Genomic DNA, 11,621 nt, shown 5'->3' with positions numbered 1-11,621 from the left:
TGACTTTTTGTTAGCCGTCTGATCTCTGGAAGGGGGATGGGCCCCTGCCAAACACCAGGTGGGCAGCAGTGATCTTCCTGGGAACAATTTCTGCTTGCAGCTCCTGCTCTCTCTAGAGGCACTGTCTCTCCCATCCTTGGGCCTGACAAGAGATGTTGACAGGGAGGGGCTGTTCCCTCACCTCTGGCACAAAATGGGGGTTCAAGGCACTTTACCTCCCTGAGGTCAAGGGAGTCAGAGACCCCGGAGCTGCGCTTTAGCGTGGCAGCCAGTGGTCATGTGTGGCTACTAAGCACCTGGAATACGGCTGGTCTGAACTGAGATGTGCTGGAAACATAGAATACATGTGAGTTTTGAAAAATTAGTACAAAAAAGTATATATTTCCTGAACAATTATATATTGATCACATATACAAATGAAGTTATGTTTAATATATTGGGTTAAAAATATTACAATTATTTTCATCTTTTTTTATTTCTTTAAATGTGACTACTAGAAAATTTGAAACTCATATGTGGCACATATTTTATTTCTTAGGGAATTATCTTTCTTTTGAAGTTTCAGACCAGAAACTGCTTAAATGAACCAGAGGCCAAGAAGAAAATCTGAAATTTTAAGATAATTATCATTATATTGTTTCCATTTGTGAATAACATATATGTATATACATAATTCATAAGTGGATATAACCTTACATACATGCTTAAATGCAAATGTGCCCTTGGGTGGGACGAGGCCCATTGCAGGGAGGAAGCCCTGCATAAAAAGGGCTGCAGCCAGAAACCTGTCATTGCGGCCTCTTTCAGCTCCATCTCATCATATCTTCCCTCACTCAGAGAGGCAGGGCCTGGCGTCCTGTCCAATCAAGGGCGCCGTGGTGGGAACTGTCCAATCAGGTGCGCAGCCGGAAAGGAGGGGGCGGTCTTCTGGGCTTTGGCGGGGTCTTTGGGCGGAGCTCGGGTCCGGGCTCTCTCTCGGCCGCTTTGTCTCCTCTGTTCAGCGAGGCCCAGTTGGCTCCGCCACAGCTTCTTTTGTCCTGTGACCTGCAGGTACTGAAAGCTCCACAGGGAGGACACCAGTACACCCCGGATGCCAGGAAGTGGTGCGTGTGCGGGGCCGGGTGTCTCTAGAAGCGGGCGGGGCTGGCTGGAAGCGGCGGGAACCGGCCGTGGCTGAACCTGGGCCTCCTCGCCTCAGCTCTGGAGTCCGAGGACCCAATCCTGGCCGCTCGGCCCTCAGGTTCTTTCAGCCACAGGGTGGGGCTGGGCCGGCGGCCGGACCCAGGGCATCCTGTCCTGTCCCTGCACAGAGACCTGGGCGCGGCCCGGAGCCCTCTCTGGGCAGCTGTGCGCTCGCAGCCCGCGTCTCCCCAGACTGTGCGGGGACGACGGGAGGGTCACCTAGGAAGGAGCCCAGCTCGGTGTGCGCGGCTTGTGCGTGGGAGGCGCTGTGGTCCGTGGGGTCCGCTTTTTTCCTTTTAAAGATTAAACCGAGGAAGAGTTTGAGCAAACAACCATTCGTGAATTGGGAAGCCCCCAGCCACCGTTTGTGGTTTGGGATCCACCGGAGGGACTTGAAGGAAAGGCTTTTATAAGGTGCATGAGGAAACAAACCAAATTAAATTGATTGTTTACAGTTATGTAGTCCCTTATTGTATTATCCAGGTGGAAATTTGCTGGTTATAATCAGAGGCTAATTAGAGATTTATGGTTTGTTAAGCCTGATTTTTTTTTCCTTTAAGATAGTAAATTATATCAAATGCAATTGATTTAGACTTTTTTTTTTTTTTTTTTTACCTTAGGAACACAGGGCACTACAGCCACTTCAGTCTTATGTCTAATTGCCTATTATTTAATTATTTTAATATTCTACATGGGACTGATTTTCCTCTGTATTTTCCAGGTGTATGGCAAGCAAGGTCTCAAATCCACCACCCTGTTCCCCCTGTCTAAATTGGACTTACAGCAAAATCTTAAATTTTCGGGTCCTTCTGGACATTCCCAAATGCTAACTTCCCCTCTACAATTCACAACATTATCAACTATTTTTCCTTTATTATACATTTCAGGCACAGTATTTGAATTGTTAACCATTTTGTCACAGAGTAAGGAATGGAACTTTTTGAAAACTGTTTCCTGTTTGTGAATATTTGCGTGAAAGGAAAGCCAAGAATAATCCCTTGACACCCCACTGTAAAAAATCTTTGTGTCTCTGCTCCTTTTATGTTCCCTAGACACAGATATTTCAATAAGAATGCCTTTGGCTTGAGATTCCTCTTTCTGTGCCCTCAGCCAACTTCCTGTCTTTTTTGGTCCTAGGCTTCTGAACGGTTTGGGACCCAAGATGCCCACAGTGACCACGTTTCCTGGAGTGTTTGGCAAATAACCTCAGGCCTGGGTTACCTCCTCATAGAGGACAGTCTGAGGTATGGGGTGGAGCCTCTCTAGAGAGCAGCCAAATGCCCTGGGGCTGAAAGGAGTCCCCTGGCATACCCCTCCTTTAAAAAGCTGGCCCCTTGGGGCATTAATATTTTCTTCCCCACACCCCCAGTTTGCATATTTTGGAGACACCTTGCTGGTCAGCCAATCAGATGCTGGTTTTGAGGGGGAAAAACAAACGATCCCTACCCTCTGGATTCTCTCCGATTTCTGAAGGGAAAAAAACTATTCTAAAGGACAAGGAAAATCCACCCCAATGAGGTGGTGCAAGAACCTGCAAAGCAAAATGTACTCTGGGCACACTGGGGCAGAGTGCAGTCTCCTGGGAGGGTAGTTTTTAAATACTTTAATGAGGAGGAAGGGGGTGGGAGAATGTCTCAAATAATAGCATGACCTGACTTGACACTTAAGTCAGACATGTCTGTGTTCCTGACAACACTGCCTCTCCCTGAGTTTGTCAACTTGAAAAGATTTGTTTACTCATTTCCATTTAAGTTTTTCATTAACTATAAATTACATTTTATCAGCATAGCATGAAAGATAAAAAAATATTTCCAAAGGGCATGAAACAGGTAGATTTCGGGGAAAAAATTAAGGGTCTAATCATATGTTTCATTTGTTAAAAATTCTTTTTTTTTTTGAGACAGGGTGTCGCTTTGTTGCCCTGGCTAGAGTGAGTGCCGTGGCGTCAGCCTAGCTCGCAGCAACCTCAAACTCCTGGGCTTAAGCGATCCTACTGCCTCAGCCTCCTAAATAGCTGGGACTACAGGCATGCGCCACCATGCCCGGCTAATTTTTTCTATGTATATTTTAGTTGACCAGATAATTTCTTTCTATTTTTAGTAGAGATGGGGTCTCACTCTTGCTCAGGCTGGTCTCGAACTCCTGACCTCGAGCGATCCACCCGCCTCGGCCTCCCAGAGTGCTAGGATTACAGGCGTGAGCCACTGCGCCCGGCCCATTTGTTAAAAATTCTGATTTACCTTTTTCTTCCAGAGAGTGAGTGTAGCAAGTTTCTCAGGACAGTTCTTTTTGTGTGTCTGGGAGGCGGAAGAGAGGTGATTTCAAACAATTTTTTGGTTTTGCTTAGGGAATGCTACCAGAAAAATGTAATTAGGAAAATTTCTTTTTTATTATGGATATAGAATATGGGCCAGTGCAGTGGCTCAAGCCTGTAATCCTAGCACTCTGGGAGGCCGAAGCAGGAGGATTGGTTGAGGTCAGGAGTTCAAGACCAGCCTGAGCAAGAGTGAGACCCTGTCTCTACTAAAAATAGAAAAAAATTAGCCAGGTAACTAAAATCGGAAGAAAAAAAAATAGCCAGGTGTGGTGGCATGCCCCAGAAGTCCCAGCTGAGGCAAGAGGATTACTGGAGCCCAGGAGTTTGAGGTTGCTGTGAGCTAGGCTGACACCAGGGCACTCACTGGAGCCCAGGCAACAGAGGGAGACTCTGTCTCAAAAAACCAAACCAAACAAACAAAAGAATATGAATGCATTTCCACACAAGAAAGTGTGGTAGATTAATTTGGGGATTACAGAGACTCATGAAAACATCAATTCCTCTTTTTTGCTGGGTAGAGATTTTGTGACAGTAGATGTCTCTGTTTTGTATTTCATTATCTGAATTTGCAAGTTGAATGCTAAATTTTATGAGATGGGACTTGACACTTCCTAGAAATGTTTTGTGATTAAATGGTTTGTTGTCATGGAAATAATAATTATATGACATGTTTATTGTCTGAAAGGGATAGATACTTTTGCTTTTCCTGTTGAAGTATAAGATGTAAGTACCTTATAATTTCTTTCCCTTTTATAAACACTGTGTTTGAGTGATTTTGCTAGATTCTTCAAAAACTGGGTATTTTCTGATTTAAAACTAAGTGAATAATCCTGATTGGGAAGTAGAAGCCTGAGCCAGTGACTCAAAGCCAAGACCTGCAAAAAGATTTCATTTGAAGGGCCAGTTATTGCTTCCTGAGCAGCCTCCTCTTTAGTTGTCCCAGCCTGCTCACACCAGCCATGGAAGGAGCCCTTTATGCTAAGAAAAGCTACAGAGGCTATGAGACTTTGGATCCACATGTAGATGTGATTGGCTGAAATTGGGGTTGGGAGGCTCTTCCTAAGGATGGGATTGTTAATGTCCTGTGGCTGGTTCTAGATTTTGTCAGATAAAACAAATTCAGATTTAAGTAAGAATTACTTAATTCTAAAGTAATATGGCAACATAGGGAACACCAACTATAAGCACTAACTCAAATGTTAGGCAGAAAAGGGCTTTCTTTCATAGGGAGAAGGAAACAGGATTAGCAAGAAGTTGGGAGGAGGAAGGCAGGATGGATGGTGGCAAAATCAGATTCTAGATCAGAGAATGTTTCACCCTGAAGCCAGCCTGTTCTTGGGAGGGGCATAAAGAGGGGTTGTATGTTGAGGATGAGGGTATACCCTCCATCCTGCCTTATAATTATTCATAAGAAGCTTTGATGAGAAAATTTTAATAAATTTAAATGATACTAGAAAAAATGTTTATTATGTTTTAGCTTCCACATTTATTTATTGGTGAATCTACATTACCTTTGTGTGACAGAAAAACTCTTATGCTGGGATGGTAATTTCCAAAAAGCTTCATAAGTCTGTATCTCATTGAGATATTATCTTTTATTTTTTCATTTAAAAAAACACATAACATAAAATTTGCAATCTTAAGTGTTTTTATGCATATCAGTTATGTCACATCTATTTACCTTGTTATGCAACGTATCTCTAGAATGAAAAACTAAAAACAATACATTTGAACCAACAACTACCCATTTTCTTCATTTCCTGACCCTTGATAAACACCATTTTGTTCTCTGTTTCTTGGAGTGTAAACACTTTAGATATCTCATATAAGTAGAATATTACAGTATCTGTCTTTTATTTAGCATGATGTCTTCAAGATGTATCTTTATTATAGATTTTTGCAAGATTTACTGTTTTTTAAAAGCTGAGTAATATTCTATTACGTTTATATTATTAATTGTATTTATTCCTTCAATTAGTGAGGGAAGTTTGAGTTGATTTCTTCTACCAGCTTTTGTAAATAATGCTGCAATAAATATAGGTATGCAAATAACTCTTCATTTGACCATATATGTGAGGGTTTTGTATCAGTCCTACAGTCTGTTTCATTACTCCAGTTGTCTGCCTTTATGTCAATACAAAAATGCTTTGATTACTGGAGGTATGTAATGTGTTTTGAAATCAGAAAGTGAAGCTTCTAATCTTGTTTATCTTTTTGAAGATTTTCGGTCTCTTCATGGTTCCTTGACATTCCATATCATTATGAGGATAGCTTTTTCTATTTTTGCAAAAAATGAAATTGGAAATTTGAAAGGGATTGCATCAAATCTGTTGGTCACTTTATGTTGTATGGACATCTTCACAGTAGTAAGTCTTCTGACCCTTTAACAAGAGCATGCTCAAAGGTGTGTTGTTTAATTTTAATGTATTTTTTAATTATTTGATTTTTCTTATATTGATTTTTATTTTCATTCCATGTCAGTTAGGAATGATAGTAATATTTCCATTGCTAAAAAAATTAAGACTTGTTTTGTGATTTAACAAGTAGTCTCTCCAGAAGAATGTTTTATGAGCTATTGAAAAGATTTTATAGTATGCTGTTTCATGGAGTGATTTGTTACATTTAATTGCTTTATGGTATTTTCAAGTCTTCTATTCCCTTATTAATATTTTGTCTGGCTTTATAATTCATTACTGAAAGAGGGCTATTGAAGTGTTCTACTATTATTATATTGCTGTCTATTTCTTTATTTCTGTGACTGTTTGCTTTATATATTTGGGAATCCTGATGTAAGATATATTTTTTATAAGTTCCTAGTAAATTAACCCTTTTATTATTGTTTAATGTCCTTCTTTGTCTCTTGTGACAGTTTAGCTTAATATGTATTTTGCCTAGTATAAGTGTGACCTCCCTTACTCTTCTTTGATTACCATTTTCATGGAATGTCTTTTTTTGTTCTGCCACTTTCAGTGTATTTTTGTCACTAGATCAGATGTGAGTTTCTTATAGACAGGATATAGTGAAAACATTTTAAAATATATTTTAAATCCCTTTATTTATTTGTCTTTTATTTGGGGTGTTTAATCCATAAATATTTAAGTAATTTTCTGAAAGGGAAGAATTTAGTATTGTCATTTTATTAATTTTATTTTGAATCTTGTAGTAGCTATTTTGTCCCTTCTTTTCTCTCTTTGTGTCTTCCTTTCAGACTCATTTATTTTTGTAGTGACATGCTTTGATTATTTTCTAATTTGATTTGTAGATCCTTATAGGGGCTTTCTTTGTGGTTATCATGGGGATTACCAAAAAACTCTTATACTTACAACAATACATTTTCAACTGGTAACAACTTAAGTTGCATACAAAAATTCTTCCTCTTTTACATCTATCTTCAACTTTGTTATTGATGTCATTAATTATGTCTTTTTACAGTGTATATTAACAGATGTTTATGATTATTTTCATGCTTTTGTCTTTCAAATTTTATAGCATAATTAATAGGCCATAATTTTATGCATTATTATTATAATGCTACGGATTTTTTATTTTTGTGTGTGTGCATATCTTTCCCAGAGAGATAATGTATTTTTCATATCATTTTGTGTGCTTTCTAGCATCATTTTATTTTCAATGGGAGGGACTCCCTTTAGCATTTCTTTTAAGACAGGTCTAGTGATAATGTAGCTTTTCAGCGTTTGGTTATCTTGGAAAATATTTATTTTTTCTTTATTTTAAAAGAAAGTTTTTCTGGTTATAGTATTCTTGCTTCAAAGTTTTTGAGGTTTTTTTCCCAGCACTTTGACTATATCAGCCAACTTTTTCTGCCTGTAAAACTTTTATAGAAAACCTGACAGGCAATCTTGTATGAGCATTTTTATAGGAGACACATCACTTTTCTCTTGCTGCTTTCAAGATTCTCCTCTTGTCTTTGACTTTGAAAACTTTGCTTAGAATGTGTCTTCTTATAAGTCTCTTTGTGCTTATCCTAGTTGGCAGTTCATTGAGTATCTTTATTTTTTATATTTTTTCTTAGGTTTGAGAATTTCTCAGTCATTATTTCTTTTTATATGCTTCAACTCCACAATGTCTGGGTTTTTGTTTTTTTTTCTGTACTTGTTATTGTTTTGTTGATATTCTCATTTTCCTGATTTCATTTAATTATCTGTGTTCCCATTTTACTCATTGAGCATCCATTCAGATGGTTATTTTGAATTTTTTTAGGTAACCTATATGTCTCCACTTCTTTCAGGTTGATTTCTGGATATTTATTTTGTTTCTTTGATTGGCCATGTCATCTGTGTACGTTGTATATGTTAAAATTTGGGCATTAAAAAATAGTCACCTGTCAATGGCTTTGTCCAGGGGAAGTCTGACACCAATTGGCTGAGCTAACGATTCTGTGAGGCTCTCCAGCTTGTTTTCAGAGTGTGTCTTCTCTGAAGATGTGTCTTCATTTTCCACTTAAAAAGGTTTGCCCATGTTTCATCTTAAGAACCTGTAGTAACTTGCTACACTTATTGTTTGTCTTTGGAACTTAAGTTTCTCTGCTTCTGTAACACTCATTTATCTTTGATCTCAGCAGACCAAATCTTTCATTCAAAGTGTAACTCTATTCCTTTCAGCACTCTATGTCATGGGAGAGAGAAACCAGTCTTTGGAAAGGCCTTAAAAATCCAGAAGTATGGACATGTGTGCCAGTATTTTCTTTCTCTCTTGAGGGAGAATCCAGGAGTTGGGTGTTTACTTCTAAATGCAGCATTCTACATTGAAGAAGAGGAAGAGATGTGGTGGGTAAATGTAGCAAACTTTCCTTCTTTTTCTATGTGGCTCTTTGCATTGTGCTCATCTAGAGTTGCTGGGGTTATTTGGTTGCTGGGGTTCTCACAAAGGCTATTTCATCAGTCTATTTCTGTTAAGTTTTTATATCTATGAAGGAATGAATGCCTATGGTATATCATCTTGTTAATGTACTTGCTATACTTTATTTATTAAATATATATTCAACCGAGTCTAAGTGGGATTATTTATTTTCATTTTTTTTCAGCTATGCCTTCTCATTACACCCGAGACCTTTTGACAGAGAAGGGCATAAAAGATTTATTCCAAAAAGTCACACTGGGAAGATATGGAAGCTGTGACCTTGAGAATTGAAACCTAAGGAAAAACTGGGTAAATATAAGGAGCAGAAAGGATGTTCTAATGAACTTAAGCAATGTTCATCAACTACAGATAGCAAAATCTTCAGATGTAATAAATGTGTGAAAGTCTTTAGTAAACTATCAAATCTAAATAGACATAAAACATGCTGGAGAGAAACCTTTCAAATGTGAAGAATGTGGCAAATCCTTTCACATGTACTCAATCCTAACATAACATCAGAGAATCCATACTCATGAAAAGAATTTTATGAATCCCTACAAATATAAACAATATGGAAAAGTCTTTAAATCTTGTTCATGCCTTTCTAGGCATAAAAGAATTCATACTGCAGAGAAACCTCATAAATGTGAAGAATGTGGCAAAGCCTTTAACTGATCCTCATACCTTAGTAAACACAAGATAATTTATATTGGAGAGAAACCCTACAAATGTGAAGAATGTGGCAAATCCTTTAACCAGTGTTCAAACCTTTCTAATTATGAGAGAATTCATGCTAGAGAAAAATCCTAAAAATGTGAAAAATGTGGCAAAGTCTTTAATAATTGCTCACATCTTACCTATAATCAGAAAATTCATACTGAATAAAAGCGTTACAGATGCAATGCCTTTGGAAAGTCCCTTCACGATACATAAGCCTTAGAGTGTGCAAGAATATTTATACAGAAGAAAAACATTACAAATATAAAGAGTGGTTCAATACCTTCTTATATGACAGATGTCACAGGACACAGGAGAATTTATACTAGAGGGTAACCATACAAAATTTACTCAAACTTTATTCACTTTGAGAGAAATTTTATTGGAGAGAAACCCTACAAATGTAATGAATGCAAAAAAAAAAAATGTCCAAAAACTATACCTTAGAAAATACCAGAGAGTTCATACCAAAAGATACTTTACAGATGCAATAAGTGTGAAAATATATTTAATCAAAAATCAAATCTAAATAAACATCACACGATTCACAGTAGAAAGCACTAAAACATTTTCATATGTTACTCTAAACAAAAATGTTGATTATAGAGAAAAATCCAAAGTTAAAATAGATTATTTGTTGCCTTACAAGGAACAGGAGATCGACTTTTTTTGGAGAGCTATGATTACATTCAAAGTACACTTTGGTTGCATTGAACAAATTTTAGATTTTTTGAAAAGCAAATATTTATGTAATTTAACAGTTGCTTAATGCTATACCTTAATTCCCAGTGTTTATGTGAAAGCCTGTGACAGTTTTTGCTGCATTGGGGCTATGACAGATCCTTCTATATTAGGTGAAAACCATTTATGTACTTTTCCATGAAAAATGAAACACACCAAAAGGTAAGATACCATAAGAAAATCTAAGTGAAGGGGCTCTTTGGAGTTGACAATAGTGTTGGAGTTTGATAATAGTGTTGTGAGTGATGCATTAAGTAGGTCTTCAGAGGAATATCCTGCATTGCAGTTAAACAATCATTTTGAACGTTAAAGTATTTACTATTTAGTTTCACCAATTGTAGATTAAGGTAATAAAACAGTAGATTTTGATATGCTTTCAAGCATAGACTATGTATGAATTTAATTTGTTTTAATAACTTGAAATTGTTTTTAATGTGTTAAGAGTATTATGCTTGAATAAAGTGTTATACTGTGACCACTGTTAATGTATCCCACCTTACTCAAGGTTGTAGATGACAGGTGGTAACGATATACTATTAATATTAAATAATATAGTGGGATGCCATCTCTAGTCATCCTTTTTCCCCACTGGCTTTAAAGTTTAAATAATTTGAAAAATATTGTTTCCATGAGTTATGTTTTTCTTCTTTTTGTAATTTTGAAGTCATTATGGTGATTGTAAGGAAAATTATATAGGTGCATAATCAAAAGCCATACATTTCTGAATCTTGAATAACTATTCAGAAAATTTTACCCTACATATTGAATACATGACCACTCTGGGCCTACAAAACACACATAAACTTTTAGTTTTGATTTATATGGCATTAAATATATAAATATATAAGTCTAAAGAAAACCTTTAAGTGTAAAAAAATTGTGGCAGAAATAATGGTGTTTGTGTATCTGTCTACCTATTTTGAAAAGAAAAATATCAGAAAAAAACAGTTAATTTCAAAAATGCTGATGATTTACTACCAAACTAGAAACCTCACACCATTCTGAAAGCAAATTTATTTTTTCTGCTTTACATTGAATTCATTTCTTTAAAATTTTATAGCTCCTGGTTCAAAATCTCTCCATGGAAACCAAATATAAAAAAATTTCCTGTTTTCTACTTTGGAAAAAGGAGAATTTATTTCTCATAAAGGGTAGAAACCTATTGGGCAGCCATTCCAATAGGCCGGGAAGAAGAGCATTGGCCAGAAACTCTTCCACATGCTTCCAAATTTTTCTTCTTCCCAAGTTCATGAAGTGTTTATATTACCTGCTCAGAGATTATAAGAATGTCATCTATAAAGTTTAATGGTATTCAGAAAATAATTTTAAGATGTGAATAATTTTACAGCGACTGTATTAAGAGAAATTTTATTTAATTAGTGCATTCCATTTTTTCTCAAGAACTCTATATAAGGCAAGTTTTTTCATTTTTTATAATTGACATAATTGAGATAATTGATTTATTGGGCCAATTTGTTCAGGGGAAAACTGGGGAGGCTTCATAAGTCATAGTATTGTTTTGACATTTATATGAAGTGAACAAACACAGGACAATGCTTGGTGTGTAGTAGATGCTCCATAATTAGCATTAAATATTTCCACAGAAGTGTGTGTGTAGCTCCTGGTAAAAGATAGAAAACATCCAGGGTCAATAAGTGGCATTGATTCTGCATATGGAGAGGGTATATCTGTACTCAGGCTGCATAACTGACTCTCTTTGAATTTAGAAAGAATTTTGCTTATTTCATTTCCTGCTTATCTTCATTCCTCCGTGTCTCTTTATCTTCATCCCCAGCTACACAGC

This window comes from Lemur catta, chromosome 13 (assembly GCF_020740605.2).
Source record: "Lemur catta isolate mLemCat1 chromosome 13, mLemCat1.pri, whole genome shotgun sequence".
Classification (NCBI taxonomy): Eukaryota; Metazoa; Chordata; class Mammalia; order Primates; family Lemuridae; genus Lemur; species Lemur catta.
Note: the sequence above shows the minus strand (reverse complement) of the source record.